Source organism: Schistocerca gregaria, chromosome 3 (genome assembly GCF_023897955.1).
Source record: "Schistocerca gregaria isolate iqSchGreg1 chromosome 3, iqSchGreg1.2, whole genome shotgun sequence".
Taxonomy (NCBI): Eukaryota; Metazoa; Arthropoda; class Insecta; order Orthoptera; family Acrididae; genus Schistocerca; species Schistocerca gregaria.
Window position 1 is genome coordinate 98,721,534 of NC_064922.1, and position 27,993 is coordinate 98,749,526.

The window sequence follows — 27,993 nt, forward strand, 5'->3', positions numbered from 1 at the left end:
CTCGGTGTGGTCTCCTGGACACACTTAGGCATCGATTCACCTGCAGTGGGCACCTTGCTAATTGGCTTTGGCTCAGGAAACAACTGGCTTTTGTCACTAGGACTGCCGAAACCGCTTATACCATTGACATCATCGTACGGCCCGATTCTTCCTTTTATCCGCGAACGAAGCTCAATACCGTTATGTGGTTGCTTGGACACTTCGTACATTTTGTCAATAGTTGTCATGAAGAGGATGAACACCTAACGTTTCGGCAGTACATCGTTACTGCTTACTGGAACCGATTGCGCTTGCCAGGACTCCTTAAAGATTTTGCAAATATGCTTAGCCTGACATTTGAAAGGGAGGGTGTTGGCTACGGTCACCTGTGTGAGCCGATTTCTTTTACACTGTAGCTGGTTTTGCCGCCTTTATGTAAAATTCTTCTCTACACCTGGACTGAAGTTTACGTGGACCTTTAGGGCGAACAAGAGAAACAAACGTAAGACCAAGAACCAAGACAGTAGGGGAAATTACGACGCCGTTGTACAGGTGCCATTCGGAAAGAGGACGGTGGAATCATCGTGGCCAGGCCTCGGGTTTCGACCCCTGCCCGCTTTGTTTCCGTAGGCCTGAATCTGATTGTCACCCCTAACTTTCAAACAATGGCAGACGAAAACGACACAAAATAATGGTAAAAAAAAGAAAAAACTGGGCAGAGCACTGGTCTTGTAAACCAGGGGTCAATAAAAAAAAAGTGGCTAGGATACCTGGCTCTCACCCAGTATTAAAAAAAAAAGTGGTAGAGCACTGGTCTAGTAAACCAGGGGTCGTGGGTTCCATCCTCACAGGAGGAAGACGAATTTTGGAAATCAGTTGCGCATCGTGGCCGTATAGCAAACAGTATCTGTGATGACGAACAATTAGCGACAGGCGTTTTATTAAGAATTACTCTCAGACGTGATTAAGGCGAATACAAAAAAAAAAGAAAAAAGTGGTAGAGCACTGGTCTAGTAAACCAGGGTCGTGAGTTCCATCCTCACAGGAGGAAGACGAATTTTGGAAATCAGTTGCGCGACGTGGCCGTATAGCAAACAGTATCTGTGATGACGAACAGTTAGCGAAACGCGTTTTATTAAGAATTGCTCTCAGATGTGATTAAGGCGAATGGCGCAGATAAAGCATTTGCCAAAGCGGTACAGCATAAGGTGGGACGAGGCAGTCTGAATTACATTTTATAGATGTATTTCTCTCATATCTCAGAGCCTCTCGCGGTCGTCGTCGTCGTCGTCGTCGTCGCCGCCGCTTCTGCAGAAGTAGCAAATGGCCATCGTAGCAAATGCGGCGAGGGACGCCCTGCCTTCGATTCCGAATGCACAAAGTTTGTGTTCTTGTTTCCCAGTCTATATTTGGTCGGTCTCGTAAGAGGTTAAATGTAACGAATGGGTGGGAAAGAGCAAGGGGTAGCAGCTGTGTAGAACGAAAACACAAATTCTCAGGGGTGTGAGCGTTTCGAGATGAGTCGTATACAAGTTATACTTGGTCGTCAGGGACCGTGTGGCCTAATGGATAAGGCGTCGGACTTCGGATCTGAAGATTACAGGTTCGAATGCTGTCACGCTCGTGTTTTTCCAGTTCTGAAAAAGATACATACCGTTTTAATGTAGCAATTCAGCAGTACGAAACCGTCTGAATGTTGCTGTTGACCATTTTCTGCTTGGAGATGCTCTTGAGCTTGAAACACACACAACAAGGCCGGTGTTAACTATCGAAATGGTCGGCAGAGTGCCGTCACCGCGAGTTTTGGCTGGCACTTGCACATCTAAAACAACGTCGGAAAGTAACTCGTTCGGCTTTTGAGTCACATCAAGTATATGTGTTAATTTTGACGCCACTAGCTCTGCAGGTTGTCATGCAATTCCTTTACCTCTCAGAAATGATTATGAAATAAAAGTGAAGTACGTGACGAGTGTGACGTTAGGAAGACATTAGGCAGCATGGAGAGATTCTGTATGGGACCACCCAACCCAAACGAGTACTGTGTGACGTGCTACCCACTAGGTATTCACCGAGGCAGCCCGGCTAGCTCAGTCGGTACAGCATGAGACTCTTAATTTCAGGGTCGTGGGTTGGAGCCCCACGCTGGGCGGAACGGAATTTTGTTCCGCTGCAGATGTAAATTACCGTTTTTCTGATTAACGTGATGTAATGGAAATAGCAACTTTAAACTTTGCCTACGTCTCTGTCAGTCGCCAGGACATCTTTCGATTGTCAGTAGCACCGTTTTCGTTAAATTAGCGAGATCCGACATGTGCGAGAAAATTGTTGCATCTTGTGGTGGTATCCTAACGTTTAAACATAGCGATGGAAATGTGGGATAAGTTGTTGTTTCGCATGCCGGCCTAGGAATACTGACTGTTCGAATTTTTGAACTTCCATATAAAATAACCAGTGAACAGATAAACGCAGTGCTTTGTCTTTACGGTAAAATCATAAGCAATATTGCGGAACGCTGGTCTAGTGCACATAAATTCCCAGTTCTTAACGGGGTGCGGCAATTAAGAATCGAGCTGCAGAAGCACATCCCGTCTTATGTTCACGTTTGCGGGTATCGTGCGATAGTAATGTACGATGACCAGCCTCGAACATGTGCAGCATGCAACTCGACAGGTCACGTGCAAGCCGAATGCATGCAGAGGCGAGTGGCGCAGCTGCCTATCGGCGGGGCTGCCACGCCCCCCTCAATGACAACACTGTCTGTAACGTATGTGGCCGTGGCGCGTGGGCTTTCGGCTACACCCACGGTCCCACAAGTTAGTGAAACCACTTAACTGCCTGCGACTGTGAGACGAATAGAGACTGCTGAAACGCCTGATCAGAGTCAACCTAAACCAGCAGAAATATCGACGTCTATCGTAGTCACCGAAGAACGGGCATCTGCGTTGCAAACGGCTGCGTCTCCACCGGCCGATGCTACTCCACGGGGGGAATCTCAAGCAGGTGATGATAAAAGCCCACAAAAGTGTGCATCTCCCAGAAAAACTAAAAAACGGAGAGTTGCCCGCCAGGATGCCGAACTGATTGCACCGGTTCTGCGCGAAAAGGCTAAACAGATCGGTGAACAAATCAGTGCAAAAGCATCTGATAGCACAAACCATGATCATCCCTCAGCTAGTTTACCATCAGTCCTTGACAATGTCTCAGATGCTTTACCTCTGAACCCCGAACAGTCAGCTACACTTCGAGCCGACCGTGATAACCACATGATCGACCTCTATCCTGTTGAAGCGTCAATAACCACCTCGACAGGCCCACAGCCAACTAGTTGGGCAGACGATACAGAATCCAATGTCGAAGTAGACAGTATGGATACTTCAGAAACGGTGACAGCCATAACTTCGGTCCCCAAGGACGACGATGTTAATGAGAAAGGTAACGCCTCGACAGAAACTACTGTGCAAAAGGAACTCGCGACTGATCCATTTTCAAACGGAGAATATTTTTAACTCTGCCTTTACAGTGACTGTCCATAGATGTTTTTAAATTGCTTGCACAGTGCATTTTCGACGTGGTTTGCTTTTCCAGCGCTATTTATGATTGATATTGGACGTATTTTAGGCATTGCTTTTGTTTAGTCACCCACAATTCAGCCACAGGCCTATCGACTTGCTACTCTAAATATTAATAAGATACGTAGCGCTTGTAAATTACAACATTTAAAGGACTTTTTATATGCAGCTGATGTAGACATTTTATTTGTCCAAGAAGTAACAGAGGTCGGACTTGATTGCATACCAGGTTATAATGTGATTACTAATCCTGGAGCCGGTTGTGAACTAGGTACAGCTTTTATTGCCAAGGAAGGTATTATTATCACTGACGTCACAGAATTGCCGAACAGTAGGGGCATTGCGGGCACTTTTTATAACAACAGACTAATTAATGTATATGCCCCATCCGGTTCCAGTAATAGACGTCAAAGAGCAGATTTTTTTAAAGGAGAAATAGTTCCAATCTTTGGCGTCCGCCACGACAATGTTATCTTCGGAGGTGACTTTAACTGTGTCATCAGTGCAAAGGACCAGACTCCCAATCTTAACAGATCACTTGAACTGGAACGAATTGTACGAGACTTAGGCTTAATTGACTCTTGGGAGCTCAAGCATGGGGCTGCACCTGGGTTTACCCATATTACGACCCATTCGGCAAGCCGTCTCGATCGAATTTATGTCACACCTAATTTGAGGAATAACATTCTGCAGTCAGAAGTATGGCCAGTGGCGTTCTCAGATCATGCTGCATACATCTGTACTATCACTCTAGATCGACAACGAACGTATCGATACAGGGGCCTGTGAAAATTAAATATTTCACATCTTCAAGACTCGGCGTGTCAAGAAGCCTTCCTCCAAACCTGGCGAGAATGTGAACAGAGATTTGCCTCTTACAATACAGCCATTGATTGGTGGCTCAGGTGCGCCAAACCTAAAATTAGGTGGTGTTTCATGAACTACGCACGGGAAAAGAGCTTTTGGCTTCACAGGACGATCCATTTCTGTTTTCATTGTCTGCGGGAACTGTATGCGCTCGGCACTTCGGCCGTCGAGCAATGTAAACGAATTAAGAAAATCCAGGCCAAAATCCTAACCCTAAGGAGGACGCAGCTAGAAGGCTACAAAGTCAGGTCGCGGGTCCAGACTACTGCACACCAAGAACTCACCTCAGTCTACCATATGATCCAAGAAAGTAGGAAAGGATCCCGTAAAATTCTGACGGAGTTAACTGCTGAGGATGGCGCAACGCTGACTACGCACAATGAGATTAAGGCGGCGGTGCTTAACTACTTCACCACCTTGATGTCAAAAATAGAAGTTAACGTGCAAGTGCGGGACGATCTTTTGAATAATTTGCACAACAGAGTCAGTCTCGCGAACGCGGAACAGCTATTAGCCGTGGCAACCGAAGACGACGTGGGATATGTCATCTGGGAAAGTGCTAAGAATAAATCCCCCGGACCTGACGGAATTCCCGCCGAATTCTATCAAAAATTCTGGAACACCATAAAGGCGAAGATCACTTGCATGTGTAACGAACTTCTAGACCACAACAACGTGATCCCCACCAGCTTCTGTGAAGGCGCAATCGTTCTAATTAAAAAAAACTCAGGCGGTGCCAACGTAAAAAATCTAAGACCGATAACGCTGCTCAACAGCGACTATAAAATCTTTGCGAGACTATTGGCCCAAAGGCTTAAATCCACGATGACCAGCATCATTGGCCCTTACCAGACCAGCGTGGGCAAGGATCGGAAAATTCAACAGACTCTATGCGACTACCGTGATTTAATCTCCATTGCGGAAGTCTGTAAACTGAAATGTGCCATCATGTCCTTAGATTTCGACAAAGCCTTTGACAGGGTAAACCACCAGTATCTCTTTCGTACCATGTCTGCGATGGGTTTTCCACCTGGGTTCGTTGCCATTATACAACAGATGGTAGCGACTAATTCATCCAGAATCATCATCAATGGCCAGCCTACCCGAGCAATAGAGATAGTCAGTTCCGTCAGGCAGGGCTGCCCAATGTCCATGGCGCTTTTTGCGATTGCCATTGAGCCTTTGTTAGCTACCCTGACGAAAAGTTTACAGGGCATCGTCATACATGGATCCCGAGTTGTGTGCAAGGCGTATGCAGACGATGTCGGTTTCCTTATCATAAATAGAACTGAAGTGGAAACCGCACTACAGACAGTCAGGCAATATGAGCAAGCGTCCGGTGCACAACTAAACTGGACAAAGTCTGGAATATTCAATATTGGCCGCGGCCTAGGATCGCGCCCTCACAGGCAACTACGTCAGCTGAAGATCTTCAAGTGTCTTGGAATTGATTTTCAGCGTAATATCCGGCACACAATTGCAACCAACTATAGAAAGCTTCTACAGACTATTCGTGCCGGCATACGGTAACACAGTGTACGAAAACTAAATGAAATTCAGAAAGTCACGGTCGCAAATGTATATCTCACCTCAAAACTCAATTATATCGCTCAAATTTTACCAATGTCTGCACACACTGCAAAACGAATTATGTCAGCATTAGGACAGTTTGTCAGCCATCGTCACATTTTTAAAGTTCAGTTTGACACCTTAACGCTGGCCACAAAAAATGGTGGCTTAAAGCTTGTCGATGTTGGAAAGAAGGCGCAAGCTTTATACATATCAAAAACTTTCCACCAATGGAAACACTCAGCAGATAGTCTCGCTGCTCACCTGCTTACTGAGATAGCTCCGGCAAACCTCAGTCCACCCATCACGGTGCAACAAATTCCAAACGGACTTTATCATTTAAAACGGTTTTTATTGGAGTACAGTTATGCACAGACAAGGATCCCCGTACAAGCAATGACGGCAGTGAAACGCGTGTACCAGGAACTCATGAAAGATAAGAAGCCAAATAACGTCGAAGACAAATACAATTTTTACGACTGGAAGGTAATCTGGTTGAACATCCATTGTCCACACTAGCCGTCAGCAATGCAAGCCACTTGGTATTTCGCAGTTAACAGAAAATTGGCCACTAACTCCAAACTACATAACATACACCTCGCAGAATCACCTTTATGCATCACGTGTAATTTAATAGATACTGATGAACACAGATTTGTGTGCGACAAAGTAAAAGATATATGGGCATATATCACGAACAAGTTGGCGCTCATCAGCAGAACATCTCCCAGATATATAACGCCTGCTGCCTTTCTAACGCCGGATGATACTCCGTACCCACGGACGAGAAGGAACGCACTAAACTGGTTAAAATCCGCTACAGTACACTACTTATTTACAAAAGAAGAAAAGAGTAAAGAAGACTTCTGGGTCTATCTTACAACTCAGCACCATCTGCTAATGAAAACACAAAACTACAAGGATCACTTCGCCAACTACCTGCTCAAAACTGTGACGTAAAATAAAGAAACTAACAGGTCAACTGATTGAATTTCATGTTACAGAAAGTTCAGAAGATATTCACTGCAAAAAGGCGGACCATCTATAAGGCGAATAATATATCATGTTGACCGACTCCCAAGTTACAACCACACTGAAGGATTCGATTGGCAAGATTTTCAAGCTTCATTTCGTAAGCAGAAGAAAAATAATAATAATAAAAAAATGGATAAGGCGGCGGTCTTCGGATCCAAAGATTGCAGGTTCAAATCCTGTCACGGTCGTTTTTTTCCAGTTCTGAAAAAGAAACATACCGTTTTAGTGTAGCAATTGTGCTGTACAAAAACCGTCTGAATGTTTCTGTTGACCATTTCCTGCTTGGAGATGCTCTTGAGCTTGAAACACACACAACAAGACCGGTGTTAACTAACGAAATGGTCGGCAGAGTTCCGTCGCCGCGAGTTTTGACTGGCACTTGCACATCTAAGACAACGTCGGAAAGTAACTCGTTCGGCTTATGAGCCACATCAAGTATGTGTGTTAATTTTGACGCCACTAACTCTGCAGGTTTTCATTCAATTCCTTTACCTCTCAGAAATGATTATGAAATAAAAGTGAAGTACGTGACGAGTGTGACGTTAAGAAAACATTAGGCAACATGGAGAGATTCTGCATGGGACCACCCAACCCAAACGAGTACTGTGTGACGTGCTGCCCGGCACATATTTACCGAGGCAGCCCGGCTAGCTCAGTCGCTAGAGCATGAGACTCTTAATTTCAGGATCGTGGGTTCGAGCCCCACACTGGGCGAACCGGAATTTTGTTCCGCTGCAGATGATAATAACCGTTTTTCTGATGAACGTTATGTAATGGAAATAGCAACTTTAAACTTTGCCTAGGTCTCCGTCAGTCGCAAGGAAACTGTATTTGAAGGTGAAGGCGATTTTGTAGACATGTGAGAAAGACATTTTCTGAAATGCAAGTGGTGTTGGTTAGAGAGTACATCGGTTACGTGTCAGATGTGTAGCCAAGCAGTAATGGTTCGCCAAAGCTGCAAATATAAGTCGGTGATATGAAGTGTTGTCAGCTGAAGACTGATGATCGAGACGACCGTAAGGACGAAGTACTCAAAAGAACCGCTAGGCCGTGCCTCTTTAGCTCAGTGGAAGTCGCGCCTGTGACACCGTGCTGATCGGACGTGTAAAGTGCTCCACTCCGCCACGTGTTTACAAGTCGTGATAACAACTTAAGTTTTCTCTTTATCGTGAAGTGTTTTTATTTAGTGTATATTGTTCTTGAGTTTGATTTTCATTCTTGTGTTCTTCTAGCGGTTCCTTTGCTAGTTATCGTTTTGCAATGTCCAGGTTATTTCCGAGAAAGTGTACACTCTGATCTGAATTTGACAAGTCTACCCGTTCTGTGCAGCCTAGTGCCTTGGAAATACCAGATTGGGTTGTGGATGTCATTGGAATTACCTCTGATCAAGTGCACACGGCGTATTATGATACCGAGGAATATTGCTTATTTGTAAAATTGCTGAATCCTGTATTACTGGAAGAGATTCTGACGAAACACGGAGGGAGAGCTGTTTTTCGACACCGGGACGAGTCTGTAAGTACTGTGCTCATTTCCAATGCCGATGTGGAGTATACCAATGTGCGTATCTTTAACCTACCCCTTGAAGTAGAAGATTGTTATCTGAAGGAAGTTCTGTCCAAATTCGGGGATATCAAGCAGATTCGTAACGAACGGTGGTCAAACCAGCACAGGTTACAATGTTACAGTGGCGTCCGATCAGTAGAAATGCATATAAAGCAGAATATACCCTCGCATGTTACCGTTTGTGACTATAGGGCTCATGTTACTTACAGTGGCCAAACTCCCACATGCCATATATGTAATGAGAGTGGTCACCTGCGTCATGACTGTCCCAGGCGAATGTTTGTGCTAAAAAATTCGCTACAGAAGCGTAAAAGTCTTACGTTGGCTGATGTAGTTTCGGATAACCTTATCGTAGAGGGTGAGGTCCCTAGTTCTGCCGTACCTTCGGAAGAGCTAAAAGAATTTCGCCCTGAAGAGTTTCCAGCTCTGGTAAGGAGAGACAATGGTGCTAAGCCACCCGCGAAGGTCGATGCCACGACTAATAAGAGGCGTTGAACTTGTGACAGCCGTGACTCTGATGATAAAACCTTCAGTGCGCACGAGACCGCGGAATCGGTCGTACGGGGGATCGCTTCGGGTACTAAAGTTATAACCGGTGCAGCGATTGTGGACGATTCTTCTACCGCAATTTCAAGCGTCGATACTTCCGTCGACGCCGTTCAGTTACCACAGGCTCATGTCTCAGAACTTCCGCAACAGCACACTCAGGAAAGTCAACAAGTAGATGTGGCTCACGTATCTACTGGAAGTACTCACATCGCGGCTCGCCGTGATGGTATACAAACAATGTCTCCGGGAGCGGACGGTACACAACACGTGGCAACTGCTCCGACCCTAGCCTCAGAACAACATGAATGTCATCAACTCCGCGACGGTATACAAACACAGCAGCCTGGGACTGTCAGTGACAACAAACAACTTCGGGCAGCGAGTGTTGCCAAACAAGCTGATAGTGAAAGTGGTGGCTCAGCTGATCGCTCGCCAGCGGTTTCGGCGCATGCGCTCCCGGCGCAAGATGTGTCGGGAGAGACGATTGACATCACCCAAGACCCTCCCACACCTCCGACTGCAGCGGTGTTGCAGAGTGTCCGTCACAGGATCCAAGTACCACCAAATCTTAATGCTGTCCGGAAAAAGAGTAAAAACAAAGATGCAAGAGATCAACTCAGTGACGCTCCAGACAGGAATTGCGCGGCCGCTACTCACATGGAATGGCATGGAGATGTGGGCAATTAACGGCAGTTGATCCCTCCTTCTCTCAGACGTCCTGTTATTATGTCACAGGCCTATACGATCACGACCCTCAATATTAATAAAATTTGATCAGAAGTGAAACTGCATGCATTAAAACAATATCTATATGAGCCCGGTACTGATATACCACTTTTGCAGGAGGTGTCGATGCCACAATTTACTCTTCCTGGGTTTGTCGGCATTGCAAATTTTTCCCTGGAAACGACCGTGGGCACCGCAGTCTTAATTAGAGAAGGGATTCCAGTTACTCAGATCGACAAATTGGAATCGGGTAGAAGGATCGGGATCACTGTTTTCGGCGTCACCATCATCAACTTGTACGCACCTTCTGGCAATACCTATAGAGAGGAACGAGCTACTTTTTTTCTTTCGGAAAAATCCCCGACACATTATCATTGGTGGTGATTTTAATTGTGTCTTATCCAGGAAATATCAGTCCCCAACTTTTAATTATTCGTCTGAATTAAAGCGCCTCGTCACCGACCTCAAACTTAAAGATGCGTGGGAAATTAGGTACCCGACATTGGTACGCTTCACTCACATCGTCGCATATTCCTGCAGCAGAATCGACCGGATTTATGTTTCCGATGTTATCGAGAATGATTTATTAAAAGTAGAGACGATCCCCTCCAGTTTCTCCTATCACAGTGGTGTCATCGCGTGCTTGAAATTACTTCCCCAACCCACGCGATGGTATAAAGATCAATGGAACCTGAATGTGTCTTTGTTATCGGATGTTTTGCTGGAGGAGGGGGTGCGTCGTGCTTGGGAGCAGTGCTTGCGCGCTACTCACAAGTTTCGCAGCACTATAGAGTGGTGGACTCTGCAGGCAAAGCCGAAACTGCGAAAAGTTATCATGTCATTCGGAATTGAAAGGGCGGCGGAAATCAAAAAGACGATGGAATTTTATTACACAATCTTACGGGACCTGTACGATCGTGCAGACGCGACGGCCACCAGAATTGACGACATTCGGAAAATAAAGGCAAAATTAATCAATCTGAAGAGGATGAAACTGGACGGCCTTAAGATAAAATCTAAAGTGACGTCGGTCAGAGATGATGAAGCAGCGGCTCTGTACCACCTCCTCAAACATACAAGGAACAGGAGGCGGACTTTTATTGACGCCCTGAAACTCGAGGATGGAACAACGGTTGACACATAACGAGAGATTGTCACAGCACTGCACAACTATTTTGTCAAAACCTACGCATCAGTGAATCTACACGATGACTGCTATGATGGACTGTTTAGTGCCATTTCATCTACCGTAACTAGGGAAGACAATGACTCTATCTCGTTGGCCTTCAGTAATAAAGATGTTGTGGGGGTTGTCTGCAGTTCGCCGATTGGGAAATCGCCGGACCCTGATGGCTTACCAATTGAATTTTACAAGCAATATTGGCACATCATCGGGGACAAAATCACTCACGTCGTGAACGAAGTCTTGCAAGGAACGTCTGTCCCACCCTTCTTTAAGGAATGTAAAATTGTGCTTCTCCCTAAAAACAGAGGTACTAAAACTATCACCAATTTCCGGCCAATATCGTAGTTAAACTCGGATTATAAGATCGTGGCTCGCGCAATTAACATGAGACTCACGCCACTCACTGCTAAAATCATTGGCCAACAGCAGACATGCGCCTTCAGGAGAACAATTCTGCAAACGGCTGCTTTTTACCGCGACGTCATTGCGTTAACGAACGCTAGTAACATGAAATGTGGGCTGATCTTTCTTGATTTTTTAAAGCTTTTTATCTCGTAAATCATGCTTACCTTCTCGAGACTATGCAAAGATTGGGCTACTCTCGGAACACGATTGACATGATTAAAAACTCGGCCATGGGAATCACTGCAAAACTTTCTGTCAACTCACGACTGACGCGACCAATACCAATCAACCGAGGGGTTCCACAAGGGATCCCTCTGTCTATGTTGCTTTTGTACTTTTCCTTGAACCTCTGTTACAACAGTTGCAGACGAAACTCACTGGGATTACAATTTCTGGGGTAAAAAGTGTAATCGGAGCTTATGCCGACGATGTGGGTGTAGTGATTCGCGATGTCGATGATGTCACCGTATTAGAGGCTGAACTTCGGAAATACTGTCTGGTGTCAGGAGCGCAGTTAAATGAACACAAAAGCAAATTTCTGAACCTCTGTGGCCTCCAGAATTTGCGTGTTGATTATGCTAAACAAGTCAGAGAACACAAGGCTCTGGGGATCATGTTGATGGCGTCCTCTCTACAGATGATAGCGGCTAACTGGCGAGATGTAGCACGTAAAATAAATGGAGCCCTAATTGATAATTACCATCGCAGCCTCAACCAATTTGATCGCATTCAACTTATCAATGCCTGTATCTTATCAAAAGCCTACTACATGGCGCAGCTCCTGCCGCTCCCTGCTGTCATTGCTAGAAATACTATGTCGACGATAACAAATTTTATTTAGCGCGTGGAAATTTTTCGTGTATCTGCCAAAACTGCTACACTCCACCCCCTGAACGGAGGGATGGGCTTAGTCGACATCAAGAAAAAGGCAGCGGCTCTCTATGTCACAAGGACGGTATCTATCCTTACCAACTGCCCTTCGGGCATTACGGCGCAATTATTCTATGCTGTCAGGCCGCAAAGCCTTGACCCCCCGCTGAACATTCAGACCATCAGTTACAAGCTCAAATACATCCGCGACTATTTCCTTGCATGCAGCTACATCAGTCAAGAGCTTAAATTCTCGACATTTAGCAGCTACAGCAATATTGGCATACTGGCGACAACATGAAGGACCAAATCCAATTGTTACGAAGTGCAGTGGCATCAACTGGGATATAGTGTGGCGTAATGTCAGTTCCAGGATCCTTACTTCAGCCGCTCGAACTGCATGGTACAAAGCAATCAATGAAGTGATTAGTACAAGTGAGAGGCTACATAAAATCGGACTCAGTGATACAACTCTGTGCCATAGCCGTCAACTGGTGGATACCGTTATGCACAGTTATACCTGCGGAGAACGTGCACGAAATTGGAGTTGGCTGAGAGAAAAACTAGCCATCATTACGAGGACCACAACCACCAACATACCTTCAACTATGTTGTCTCGACCCGACGTGCGATTTTATCCGCCGTCGAAAAATAATGTAGTTATGTGGTTGCTGGGCACCTATTCCAGCTATGTTTTTAATAAACTTGGTGGTGACGATCACTTAAAATTCAAGCTGTTTATGGACATCGAATTCGCAAAAACCTGCGGATATCCTAATCATGGCAACATTTTCGGCAATATGCTTAAATTAACATTTAATAGAATGGGTATAGGGTGAGACATGTGAGTGTAAGTGGGTGGGCCCGGGCCGCAGGACACCAGTGGTGCCGCGAAGAGGCCCCACTGCTTCTGTGACGCGTCCTGGTTCCCACCCCCGCCACTCGCAGACTCCAGTACGCCGGAAAATGAGGACAATTCTTGTGTTAGCAACGGAGCTATTTTTTTTCTATACTTCTCCAGAAGCAATCAGAGACAAGCAAAGAAGAGTGTTTTAGTTGTTGATAAAAAAAAGCTCAGTTGGGAGAGCGTTAGACTGAAGATCTAAAGGTCCCTAGTTCGAACCCGGGTATCGGCATGCGACCTTTTTGAAGCTGACGCCTATGGAATTGCTCTGCCTTTGTGACAATGCAATTACCGCTGAGGATGTGAATTACTCCGCCCTGTAGCTGTTCTGATTGTCTAGTGCTTACAACAAGAGGGATATAGTACACACAGTCTGTAAAAAAATAAAAATAAAAAAAATAAAAGTGGCGGAGCGCTGGTCTAGTAAACCAGGGGTCGTGAGTTCGATCCTCACAGGAGGCAGACGAATTTTGGAAATCAGTTGTGCATCGTGGCCGTATAGCAAACAGTATCTGGGATGACGAACAATTAGCGACAGGCGTTTTATTAAGAATTACTCTCAGATGTGATTAAGGCGAATAGCGCAGATAAAGCATTTGCCAAAGCGGTACAGCATAATGTGGGACGAGGCAGTCTGAATTATATTTTATAGATGTATTTCTCACATATCTCAGAGCCTCTCGCGGTCGTCGTCGTCGTCGGCGGCGGCGGCGCCGCTGCTTCTACAGAAGTATCAAATGACCATCGTAGCAAATGCGGCGAGGGACGCCCCGCCTTCGATTCCGAATGCACAAAATGTGTGGTCTTGTTCCCAGTCTATATTTGGTCAGTCTCGTAAGAGGTTGAATGTAACGAATGGGTGGGAAACAGCAGCTTGGCGTCGCCCGCAGCTGTTGGTACTGTAAGTAGTACTTCAAGAAAGTGATGGAAGATGTGTTGAGACGTTACACGCTACGATTTGGATTTCCGTATGGATATGCTTGACCTCAGGTTCATGAACTCGTTGACTGGTTTTACGATCGTTTAGGACTGCGAGATGAAGAAGTTCTTGGCTTTTCATATGATTTTCTTGCGAACGCTGTGTATGTAAAATTTGTTATTGACGATCCTTGCGTTCGTATTATGACCCTCACGGAGGGCACAGCGGATTTTGTGAATTCTAAAGGCGAAATATGCAGTGTCTGTTAGTCATGCTGGCCTAGGGCTTCGAAACGGCTGGATATTTAATCTGCCTTTCGAAGTTAGCTTCGATAGAATTCGGCAAGCTTTGTCTCCCTACAGTAATGTCCTGCAAATTCATGCCGAGCAGTGGAGAGGTTACAGACATTTCAATGTAGATAATGGCTTTAGGAATGCGAAAATTGATTTGACGAAGCACATCCCGTCCAACATTTTGGTGCAGGGTTTTCGAGCGGTGGTGATGTACGAAGGACAACCGAGAACTTGCGTAATTTGTGGTTCTACCGACCATTTAAAATCTGCTTGTCCCCGTGTCCGGGCGGGTCGACGAAGAATGCAACATCGTCTTACGCCTCTCGATGGGCAAGATGACAATCGGTTGTCTTACGCCCAGACTCTGATGGAGTCGCCTGTGACACACCCGACGCTCCACCAACCGGCTGCGGTGACCCCAGACGCCGGCGCAGTTGTTGTCAACAACTCTGCGACAACCCCCCAATGTCCCGTTCGTAGTGATGTCACCGATGCCGACAGCCACGCTGCACACCTGCAGGTTTCCACGACTGTCGGCCGTCGTGCCGACCATGCAGGACCGACTCCCGTCACTACTCCAACCATGTACGCTGAGCTGAAACAGTTGTCGGATGGTGGCGACAGGTCGCGCATTTCTTGCACCCCTGACGTTGCGCCCCACACACCCCTCCCTCCCGGCAGTGACCAATCTGAGGAAGGCTCTACGCACAGCCTCTTGACGGATACCAAAACCGTTTCTGACGCCGACGCACCTCCCCAAAGAACGGGGAAATCTAAGCGGGCGGCACGGAAGCAGAGTGAGGAGGAGATACGCACTGGAAAAGAAACTGCAGCGCACCATAAAGCAGATCCGAAAAGACGGCAGTGACCGCGGCAGCACAGATGAAATGGGTTCCGTCGCCCGCCACGTGGGGGAGGCCGATATGGACATGCATGTCGACCGTCCGAGTCCTGAGCTGATGGATACTGGCCATCAGCATACGCCATCCGAAAAGTCTTGGGCCGACGACAGTGAATAAAACGGACCCTTCCTATCCCCACCATGCAAGATTACACACTTGCCACAGTTAATTTAAATCGGATCGCATCCGATGTCAAACTTAAATGTTTGACCGACTCTCTACATGCAGCAGATATCGATATAGTTTGCTTCCAAGAAGTTGTGTCACCCAAGGTTAGAGAAATACCTGGGTATGATGCCATATTAAATCTAGGCACTGAGACGGGAACTGCGATTTTATTCAAAGCTGGCATCGCTTACCAACCTACAGCGATCTTAGAAACGGGACACGGCATTGCCGTCCAATTAGAGGATTTGCTTCTCCTGAACGTGTACGCCCCGACAGGGTCCGCTGGCAGACGGGACAGAAGTGATTTTTTTAGGGCTGAAGTTGTGCCATTATTAACAAACATTCGTCTGAAGATCATCCTGGGTGGGGATTTTAACTGCGTTTTGCGAAAAGCAGATCAACGTCCGAATTTTAATTTTTGTCCCGAGCTACTAATGTTAACAGATGGACTGCATTTAAAAGATAGTTGGTGTCACCTTCGACCACACACGATGGGATATACCTATGTGAGCGCTGCTTCTTCCAGCCGTCTGGATAGGTTTTATGTTTCTCAAGATCTTTTAAATACCACTCGTGATTGTGAACTATGGCCGCTCAGTTTTAGTGACCACTCCGCATACCACATAACGTTACGGCATTTGCGACAGAAGACATTTTTGGGACGCGGCACGTGGCAGCTGAATGTCTCTCTGCTAGAAGAAGCGGACTTAAGGCGTTGCCTCGTTGCCACGTGGCAGCAGTGCCTCCAGAGGCAAGCTCGGTATAGGGAGCGCATTCTTTGGTGGACGGATTTTGTTAAGCCGCGGATTCAGAAATGTCTTTGCCAGTTTGCCAGGACCAGGGCTTATTGGAGGAAACAGTCTCTAGAATTTTATTTCCTCGGTTTACGCCAGCTGTACAGCGATCCCTCCGCATTGTCCGACAACCTGATCCGCATCAAGCGTATCAAAGCAAAACTTACAGCTTTAGTTAGTGAAGCACTTGTTGGTAATCGGGTACGATCGCGCTCTTCTGATGACGTTTCCCACGAGTCCACATCGTTATTCCATATCATACGGGAAAAGAAACGTGGTAAACAAAAACTTATTGCTCATCTTACGGATGCTGGGGGGCATCTGTATAATGAGCAGGGTGCTATCAAGGCGTATGTCTTCAATTATTTTCGAGAACATTATTCCGAGTCAGATACCGATGTATCGGCGGGGGATGATTTTTAACCGACATCGCCTCCACAGTGGATCAGGATGATAACGCTGATCTCTTGGCCAATGTCACCTACTCTGAAGTTAAGTCCATTATTGCGTGCGCTGCCAAGAACAAAGCTGCCGGCTTAGACGGCTTACCGGTCGAATTTTATTCACGGTATTGGGATGTGATCGGCGACGAATTGACCCAAATGTACAATGAATTGCTCTCGCATGCTGCCTTCCCCCCGCAGTTCACGCAAGGAATGGTTGTCCTGGTTCCTAAAACATCAAATCCGACTATGTTAAATGATTTTCGGCCCATTACGTTGCTTAACTCCGATTTCAAGATCTTGACTAGGATTATAAGCAACAGGCTTAAAGTGCTTCTTGGCAAAGTACTTGGCCCTTATCAGACGAGTGCAGTCAGTGGTCGATCTATGTTAAATGCCCTGTGTGAATATCGTGACCTGGCTTATTTAACTTGGATTACCAACACTGATTTGGCGTTACTGTTTCTCGACTTCGATAAGGCGTTTGACAGAATTAATCACGGATTTTTATTGCGCACAATGAGTAAAATAGGATTCAGTCAGCGTTTTCGACAGCTTATTAAGAAATGTATCTGCGGAACGTCTTCACGCGTGAAGGTTAACGGCCAGTTAACCGCCCCTGTGCCTATACGACAAGCAGTACGACAAGGGTGCCCCCTTTCCATGACTTTATTCTCGATTGCTATAGAGCCACTTCTTAAAAAGTTTTACATAACTTTACATGGGTTGCAAACGTTAAACAACAAAACGGTCTGCCACGCCTATGCCGCCGATATCAGTGTGATTATTACTACCACCGAAGAGCTGGGGTCAGTTCGTCGGATTGTCCATCAGTACTCTGTCGCTTGTGGTGCCAGACTTAATGAGCGAAAGTCCAAAATCATGCCGTTGGGTCGTAATCCGAACTCCATCGATATTTCTTGGTTGGAGAAGACCGAACATCTGTGGCATTTAGGCCTGGTTATATCACCACATCCCCAGGCAATGCTCAACGCGAATTGGGAACGCAAGCTTACCATCTTACGTGCGGTGATCAAAGAACATAACATGCGGTCTTTAGACCGGATGCAGAGGGCACAGTTTATTAATAGTTACGTTTTCAGTAAGCTCTATCATACTGCCGCTGTTTTACCAATCCCAACAGCCATTGCGAAAAAATTATTAGCACTTGCTTGCTGGTATGTCTGGAGAGGGAACATCTTTAAAGTTTCTTTTAAAGCTACCTCGTTACTTCGTTCCCGAGGTGGCTTAGGCGTCAAAGACCTTGAATCCCAATGTGTGGCTACTTTTTTAACTCGTACTTCCCGCATACTACACAGTAACCAAAATAGCCTTACGGAACAGCTTTTCAAGACCTTACGTCCAAAGGAGTTGTCTGCGCCAACGTATGTGGGACACATTCATCCCGAGCTCAGCTATGTCTGGCGATATTATGTGGAGCTCAGCTATGTTCAGGATAACCCGCATCCGTTCCACACGGCGGAGATCTATCGTGCTCTTACTAAACGGCAGCTGAATAACCCAATTGAGAAGAAACATTTAGGCATAAACTATAGAAATATATGGAAGAACATTAGTTATCCGTTCCTTCGTTCCAGAGTTCGATCTGTTTGGTATGACGCTGTCAATAAGGTGATTCCCACTGGAGAGAAATTGCACAAAATCAAGCTGCGGCCCACCCCGTTTTGTGCCAAGTGTAACCTAGTGGAAACCCTGCCGCATCTCTTCCACTGCAGGGATCAAACACAGATATGGCAGTGGACACGAAAGAAACTCGCTGTCATTAATAGGACGTCGGATACTTCCTTTCAACTTCAAGACGCGCTCCGACCGGACTGGCAGCTTTATCCTCAATCTAAGAATAATAGTTATGTCTGGCTCATGGGCCAGTTCGTCTATTACATGCTCGTCCATACAACGGCAACGCTACACGATTATCAGATGTACCTCATCGAAGAGTACTATGCGATTAAGAAATTGCGACAGTATAAAGACCAGTTCCAATATTTTCTCACTATTGCTTTAAGTGATGGAAGAATTTAAGTTTCTAAATCCATTGGGCGGAGTTTTTCTTTTTTTTTCACTACTTTGTTATTATTGTTATTGTTTCCATGGATTGGTCTGCTCCGCACCGTCAGATGTGGGTGATTTGCATCATGGATCAATAGACGGTACAGAGTACATCGTGCACTCGGCCTCGAACATTTAATTGTATTTTGGTGTTCCTTTTCGTTTTGCAATGAAAGCACTTTACTTTTGGTTCCGCAGTGCGACACCCTGAAGAGGATCCTCATTTGTTTACTTTCATTTCGCATTATCTTTCATCAAAGCTGCACAAAGATTTAGTAAGAACCAGAAGTTTTCTGCAGCTTCTATTATTCCTATCAAGAGGACTTATAATACGGGAAATGGTTGTTTGGCATGTCCCTGCTCTATGGTGCCCCCACGTTACCAGCGCGCATCTTCAAACGCATAGCATGCTCAAGGTTTTGAGAAGCAGGAATCCACAATCAACCATCTGGCAACAGAATTCACCATACCAATAAACGACATGGAAACTGGGAAAATTATTTGTACTCTAAGACCAACTTAGAGTATCTGCTGTGCTGGATTTCATAGTGTGCTGCGTAATCCTAAGACCAGACATGGATTTATTTTAACATTCTGTTTATATGTATAAAAACACTGGCGCACATGATGCCACTTTAAAAATTAATACAAAAATGAATAATACACAAATAGCCATAACATAAAATCACAAAACCATGCGAATGAGTGCGGGGTATGGCGGTGACATCGTGGCCAAGCCTCAGGATGCGACGCCTGCCCGCCTTGCCGCCGACTGCCTAGCGCTGAGATGCATAAAAAAAATAAACAATTAAAAAATTTAAAAAAATTAAAAGGCAGCCCGGCTAGCTCAGTCGCTTGAGCATGATACTCTTAATCTCAGGGTCGTGGGTTCGAGCCCCACGCTGGGCGGAACGGAATTTTGTTCCGCTGCAGATGTAAATTACCGTTTTTCTGAACTTTGCCTACGTCTCTGTCAGTCGCAAGGAAACTGTATTTGAAAGTGAAGGTGATTTTGTAGTCATGTGTGAAAGACATGTTCTGAAATGCAAGTGTTGTTGTTTGGAGAGCACATCGGTTACGTGTCACATGTGTAGCCAAGCAGTAATGGGTCGCCAAAGCTGCAAATATTAGTCGGTGATATGAAGTGTTGTCAGCTGAAGACTGATGATCCAGACGACCGTAAGAACGAAGTACGCAAAAGAACAGCTAGGCCGCGCCTCTTTAGCTCAGTGCCAGAGTACTGGTCTAGTAAACCAGGGGTCGTGAGTTCGATCCTCACAGGAGGCCGACGAATTTTCGAAATCAGTTGCACGTCGTGACCGTATAGCAAACAGTATCTGGGATGACGAACAATTAGCGACAGGCGTTATATAAGAATTACTTTCAGATGTGATTAAGGGGAATAGCGCAGATAAAGCATTTGCCAAAGTGGTACAGCATAAGGTGGGACGAGGCAGTCTGAATTATATCTTATAGATGTATTTTTCACATATCTCAGAGCCTCTCGCGGCCGTCGTCGCCGCCGCTTCTGCAGAAGTAGCAAATGGCCATCGTAGCAAATGCGGCGAGAGACGCCCTGTCTTCGATTGCGAATGCACAAAGTGTGGTTTTGTTTCCCAGTCTATATTTGGTCGGTCTCGTAAGAGGTTGAATGTGACGAAAGGGTGGGAAACAGCAAGGGGCAGCGTCTGTGTAGAACGAAAACACAATTCCTCTGGGGTGTGAGCGTTTCGAGATGAGTCGTATATAAGTTATACTTGGTCGTCAGTGACCGTGTGGCCTAATGGTCAGTCTGCTTTCCGCAGCGCTGCGGCGAGGACGTCTTGTTTACGTCCCGTCCGCGTGGTCGCGAGTGCTCGTAGTTGTTTACTACTGCGTTGTCGCCTGTTTGGAGTCCATCACTACCGACGCACCATGGCACATTCATACAGACAAACCACCATCAAGATCAGTTTTCAACCCGATCATGCACGACCGCGAGCTTTTGAAGTGGAACGTTTCTTACGTGACGACGTTAAAATTTTCCCGCGAGACATAATTGGTATCCATCTCTCTATCACGAGCAGTGTTGTCTACGTCAAGCTAGTAAATGACGAGGTGTGCAACAGAATCGTGAGCGCACATGCGAACGGTCTTAAATTCAAACATTCTGATGGCCATATTGGGGCGGTCTCTATCGATCACGCGGGGCTTGGCCTACGTACGATACGCGTCTTCGAACTCCCTTTTGAAGTACCACCGGACGTAGTCGGCGCGGCTTTCCAGCCCTACGGCGGAGTGATCAGCCATATGGCAGAAGAATGGACCACCTTTACAACGTACCCCGTTAAGAACGCGGTACGACAGATTAAAATTGAATTGACCAAACATGTTCCGTCCTATCTTGTCATCGGCGGATGTAGGGCGATCATTATGTATGACGGTCAGCCACGCACTTGCTCTGGTTGTGGCCAAGTAGGGCACGTCCGTTCGGATTGTCCCCGACGACGGCTTACTCAAATCCCGACAGGTGAATCTATGACTCCTTCTACGGTGACGACCCTTCCTCTCAATTACGCCGAAGTTACACGGGCAGCAACCTTTACCGATACTGACGACATTAGTCCGATAGCCGCCCCCGACGGCGAGAACATAATGGCTTCTACAGTACAGGATCCGGTCTCTACAACGGCACCCCCACCTGAAGATAATCGCCGACCGACCTTGCAAGAAGGCGTGGATGCCAGGATGGACATTGACCCACGGGTTGTGCCGACAGCGGCTTTTCTTCCAGACACCGGAGCAGCTGAAGAAATCCACCCACATTCAGATACTGAAGCACACGACCGTAAACAGCGTTCCCCGCGAAAACACAAGAGACGGCGGCGTGCTCCATCGGAGGAGTGTTTGCAGCGATCGTCTGACATGGACAGTGGAAATTCCGACGACGGTACCGGCGGTACAGAGGCCGCTGTAACTTCAAACTCAACAGATCGCCGTGGTGACGGCTTCAGCCCCTCCGACCCCACAGAACAGCAGAATAACAAGCAGGCAGCCGCTGCCGATTCCCAGCCAGAAGAGCCGATGGAGTCAGCGCCGAGTGCCGCAGCAGCCACTAACAGCCACCAACAGCCGATGGTATTTCATGGCGACTGGGCAGACGACTGTGAGGCACACTCCTTGCCCATCGTGTCGGACGACACGGGGGGAAATTTATCCCACCAGTGCTGACCCTTTCCCGCCATCAGTTAGAGTGACGAGACAGCCTTACAGGGGTACTGATGGCCAACACGGATGCTGTGGATAGACCTCAAACTTATCACATTGCAACTATAAACATCAACACTATACGGACGCGCGCTAAGTTATCCTTGCTTCAGGATATGTTGAACTCTGCTTCCATCGACATAGCCCTCCTCCAGGAAGTGTACGTCAACGACTTTCCAGGCATGTACGGTTACGATGCTTGCGTCTCTCCAGCTTCCCCAACATGCAGCGGTGTCGCTGTACTTCTTCGGGAAGGGATAGTGGCGGACGATATGATGTTTCTGCCTGGGGCAAGAGGAATGGCACTCACAGTACTGGGTGTCCGCCTTATCAATATCTACGCACCTTCCGGGACGGACAAACGTCGCGAACGTTCACGATTCTTTGCGGAAGACGTCGCCCCGCTCTTCCAAGGCCCCCACGACCGTCTGTTGTTTGGAGGTGACTACAATTGCGTACTGGCGCCCAGAGACCAACTACCACGTCATAATCCGTGCCCGGAACTCGAGACGCTAATTCGAGACCTGCAGATGGTGGACACTTGGGAACATCTTCACGGCCACCGACCGGGATTCACGCACTTCACGAGTCACTCTTCCAGTCGTATCGACAGGATTTATATCTTACGCTCTCTCGCCGCTGGAACACAGGATGTGGAACTGTGGCCTGCAGCATTCTCGGACCACTCAGTTTACATTCGTGCCGTCACCCTGCGGCGGCGACAAATGTGGAGAAGCCGCAGCCCGTGGAAATTAAAAATCGCTCACCTGTCGTACCCGGATTGCCGCCAAGCCGTTGAGGATACGTGGCATTCGTGTGAAAATCGCCTCCGTGCGTATCCCACAACGATCCGCTGGAGGTTGGACTGCGCCAAACCGGCACTGAGGCGAACGTTGATAATCTACGGTCGCGACCATGCTACTTGGCGAAGACATACACTCGACTTTTACTTCCGGGTCTTGCGCACCTGCGATGCTATGGCGCCGTCTCCGGAACGACAAACGGCGGTCCACCGTGCCAAGGCTCAGATCCTCGCTCATATGCGACGCCACCTAGAGGGGGTAGTCATCCACTCGAGGACGCAGGATCGGACACCTAGCGAACGCCCGTCAATGTTCCACGTCCTTCGTGAACGTAAACGACGCCAACGAGCGCTGATACGCTTCATCGATACGGAGGACGGTCATCGCCTCACCACGCAACAAGACATAAACACAGCGTTCTACAATCATTATGCCCAGCTCTATTCCGCTCAGACCCGTGATCCGACAGCACTGGAGGACGTCTCTCAGACGATTTACGGCACCGTCACCCCGGTAATAAAAGCGGCCTTGATGGAAGAAATTACAGAAGAAGAAGTGATCAACGCCATTAGAAAAGGAGCTGTCAACAAGTCTCCGGGTCCTGATGGCCTCCCCTTGGAATTTTACCGGACTTTTCAATATTTATTAGCCTCCCGATGGACAAACATCTGTCGCGAACTACTATCCCCGGACGTGCCGCTCCCTGCGGCCCTTGTGGAAGGGATGATTATTCCTATTCACAAACCGTCTGGTGGCTGACGACTGCAGGACTACCGCCCGTTGACGCTATTGAACTGCGACTTTAAGATCTTTTCTCGACTGTTGGCGGCGCGGATACGCCAGACCCTACGCAATGTTATCTCACCCGATCAGACGTCATTGGGAGGCGACAATAATATTGAAACAGCACTCAGCGAATATCGTGACTTGATCTCACTGGCGAGGGCATGTCGTCTGAAGGGAGCACTGGCGGCCATCGATTTTAGTCAAGCTTTCGACCGAGTGGACCACAACAATTTGGAAGCGGTCCTCCAACATATGCGGTACCCACAGCCATTCGTCACTGTCGTCATGCGACTACTCCGTGGCGCGACGTCCAAGGTGATCGTCAACGGCCGACCTTCGCAGCCCCTCACAATTTCTCGATCGATACGCCAAGGCTGCCCTCTGTCCACTTTACTTTACGCTGTGGCCATGGAACCTCTCCTCTGCGGCCTGCGCCAACGACTAACGGGTATGACGTTACGAGGCCACACTTTCCGATGTAAAGCGTACACTGACTACCTGCTGATTGTCATCCGCAACGGTGACGACACCGCTAGCGCACTAACTTGGATAGCGAAATATGGCATGGCCACTGGTAGTCGTATCAACGTCGCAAAATCGGTGGCGATGAACATCGGGGTCGGATTGTCTGAGAACAGTGTCACCCCCTTACAGCTCAGTGATAGTTTGAAATGTCTAGGCATTGATTTTACAGACGATATACGACGGACTGCTGCTCACAACTTTCGACGGCTTTTACGAAATGTTCGGACTGCAATTGCCAACAACCACCTACGAGACCTGGATATCGTCCAACGGTCTCAGTATGTCAACACACATTTAGCGTCACACATTCCGCACTACACCCAGATATTACCTATACCGGTGATGTTAGCTCGCCGTATACTTGCGGCTTTTGGGTCCTTCGTGAGTTCTAGAATGCTTTTCAAGATCAAATGTGAGACTCTCACCCTTCCCCCGGATCGGGGAGGGCTTGGCCTTTATCACGTTTATGACAGAGCGGTTGCCCTATTTGTGAGCACATTAGTCAAACTATGGCACCGCCGTCCGGACAGTCTGACCAGTTTGTCAATAGAAGAACTAGCACCGCCCTCCCTGTTGCCGCCTGTGCCGATACACCACGTCCCCTCTTCGCTCTTATACATCGGTGTCTTTTACCTCGAACTCAGTTACTTTCGACTTGCCTTACCAGCGACTCAACTGGCGTCGGCAAAGACGGTTTGTAGGGTCCTGCAACGTGGACGACCCGACAACGTAGTGGAGAGGAAGCACCCGAACGTCAACTGGAGGGTAGTGTGGAGGACAATTCACCACGTAACACTAGACACTGACGTCACGGCGATGTGGTATATCACTGTCAACGGTAAGCAGGTGACCAGATCAAGGCTACATGCGATCCACATGGTAGACTCACCCACGTGCACGAGCTGTGGCGTTCAAGACAACGATGAACACCGTCTTAGCTGTGGCGAGTCCACAGCAGTGTGGCACTTAGTGAGGCAAATGTCAGCATACTTCCTTCCGGTAACGCCAAATCATATCGCCCCTAAGACTACCTTATACCCGGATGAAACGTATTACCCACGGACTAAAACTAATGCAATGACGTGGTTTCGTGGACATGCAGTGCATTATTTGTTTCAAGACGGCACTAAGGACACTTTAGACTTTTGGAACTATTTGCAGGAACGACATTGCAAGATCCTCCGTAACCCAAAGTAGCGACAATATTTTTCCAATTTTTTGTGGAGTGCGTTCCACGACCCTCCACGTAGCTGGAACGTCACGGATAAGAGAAGCTAAAATTACAATACGATAATAGAACACTACACGGTACAATGTGGGATCTACTTTCATCATTACGAGAAGTCATACGTGGATGATACAGCAGATGGAGAGTTTCGTTGTGAACCCTCACACTCTGTAGCAGTATTTGTCCCGTTTCCTCTTTTTGTCCCCGGTGCGAAAAGGTCTTCGCAGTTTTAGTTATCCCATCCGGTGCAAGATGTAGCACTGGTTAATGGTGGTATGGATTCCACCCTTCAGTTTTGTTTCATGGTTTCCTTAGCCCCGCACTTTGCTCTCTTTATTTATGCCTTTTTCTACAACTATTAGCATGGTTTTAGTTACGTGCGTCCCCAACTCGACGCAAGGAGTGCACTTACTAGTTTTCTGTTCCTCACTGTTAAAAAAAAATAAAAATAAATAAATGAATAAATAAAAAAAATCACAATAATACACCAACTGTATCCTTTGTACCACATCACATCCCCAGGATGGGAGGGGGCAGGCATCGTGGACAGGCCTTGGGTCGCGACCCCTGCCCACCTTGCCTCCGCCAGCCCCCTCCCTGCTCCATCAAATAAATAAATAAATAAATATAAATAAAAATAAAAATAAATAAAAAAATAAAATGGATAAGGCGTCGGACTTGAAGGTTCGAATCCTGTCACGGTCGTGTTTTTCCAGTTCTGAAAAAGAAACATACCGTTTTAGTGTAGCAATTGAGCAGTACGAAACCGTCTGAATGTTGCTGTTGACCATTTCCAGCTTGGAGATGCTCTTGAGCTTGAAACACACACAACAAGACCGGTGTTAACTAGCGAAATGGTCTCGACAGCATGGTAGCTCAGCGTGTCCGGACACAGTGTTAGCTGCCCTCTGCAATAAAAAAAAAAACTGAGTTAATGGATCAACGACGAACTGAAATGGACGTCTTACGACGTGCACAACGAGCAGATGAAACGAACAATACGATATTTTTGCCTGCACGGTAACTCAGCGTGTTCGGTCAGAGGGTTACGTACCCTCTGTCATAAAAAAACTGAGTTAATCAGTCATCAATGAACTTCATCGGATGTCTTACAACGTCAGCCCCGAGGAGATACAACGGAGAAAAGCACACAAAATGAGAGCTAAAAAAAAAAAAATCTGGATAAGGCGTCGAACTTCGGATGCGAAGATTGAAGGTTCGAATCCTGTCACGGTCGTGTTTTTCCAGTTCTGGAAAAGAAACATACCATTTTAGTGTAGCAACTGAGCAGTACGAAACCGTCTGAATATTGCTGTTGACCATTTCCTGCTTGGAGATGCTCTTGAGCTCGAAACACACACAACAAGACCGGTGTTAACTGGCGAAATGGTCGGCAGCGTGCCGTCGCCGCGTGTTTTGACTGGCACTTGCACATCTAAGACAACGTCGGAGAATAACTCGTTCAGCTTATGAGTCACATCAAGTATATGTGTTAATTTTGACGCCACTATCTCTGCAGGTTTTCATGCAATTCCTTTACCTCTCAGAAATGATTATGAAATAAAAGTGAAGTACGTGACGAGTGTGACGTTAGGAAAACATGGGCAGCATGGAGAGATTCTGTATGGGACCAATCAATGCAAACGAGTACTGTGTGACGTGCTACCCGGCACGTATTCACCGAGGCTGAGAGAATGTGGGTTTGGTAATATATTCATATACATACGGCCTGGGAAATCAATAAAAAAATTCAATGTTGCTTTTCAATCAATATGAGTGGTGACAGGTATGAGGGCAACACTGGAACCAGGCCTAGAACTATCTGCCCCAGAAATACTTGCTGCCACCTGCCTGGCCCGCTCAATATATGTATAAATAAAATGTTGGTTTGGTGATATGATCATATATATATGGCCTGGGTAATCAATATAAAAAATTCAATGTTCCTTTACAATCAATGGGAGTGGTGTTGTGTATTAGGGAGGCACTCAGACCAGGCCTAGAATTATCTGCTCCTGAACTCCGTGCCGCCATCTGCCTGGACTGCTCGATAAATGTAAAAAGAGAATTTTGTTTCCTGACATGCTCATATACATATGGTGTGGGAAATTAATAAAGAAAATTTAATGTTCCTATACAATCAATTTGAGTGAAGACATATACGAGGGCGGCACTCGGACTAGGCCTAGAACTATCTGCCACTGAAATCCTTGCCGCCATCTGAATGGCCCCCTCGATATACGTAAAAAGAGAGTGTTGGTTTGGTGATATGTTCATATACATATGGTCTGGGAAATCAATAAGGAAAATTCAATCTTCCTTTACAATCGATGTGAGTGGTGACACATATGAGGGCAGCACTGGAACCAGGCCTAGAACTATCTGTTCCGGAAATCCTTGCCCCCATCTGCGTGGCCCGCTCAAAACATGTATAAAGAAAATGTTGGTTTAGTGATATGTTCATATACATATGGTCTGGAAAACCATAAAGGAAATTCATTGTTCCTTTACAATCAATGTGAGTGGTGAAGTGTGTGAGGACAGCACTTGATCAGGCCTAGAACTATCTGCCCCTGAAATCCTTGATGCCA

At 46.8% G+C, this 27,993-nt stretch overlaps 4 non-coding genes across 4 annotated transcripts; all 4 read left to right on the top strand.

The window, feature by feature from the left end:
* The first annotated feature begins 2,055 nt into the window (after positions 1–2,055).
* On the top strand, positions 2,056–2,128 carry Trnak-cuu (transfer RNA lysine (anticodon CUU)). The gene has a single exon. It is a non-coding gene; the product is annotated as a tRNA-Lys (tRNA).
* A 5,532-nt stretch (positions 2,129–7,660) lies between these two features.
* On the top strand, positions 7,661–7,733 carry Trnak-cuu (transfer RNA lysine (anticodon CUU)). The gene has a single exon. It is a non-coding gene; the product is annotated as a tRNA-Lys (tRNA).
* An 11,917-nt stretch (positions 7,734–19,650) lies between these two features.
* On the top strand, positions 19,651–19,723 carry Trnak-cuu (transfer RNA lysine (anticodon CUU)). The gene has a single exon. It is a non-coding gene; the product is annotated as a tRNA-Lys (tRNA).
* Positions 19,724–20,029: 306 nt separating this feature from the next.
* Trnat-agu (transfer RNA threonine (anticodon AGU)) lies at positions 20,030–20,101 on the top strand. Its single transcript has one exon. It is a non-coding gene; the product is annotated as a tRNA-Thr (tRNA).
* Positions 20,102–27,993: the final 7,892 nt, after the last annotated feature.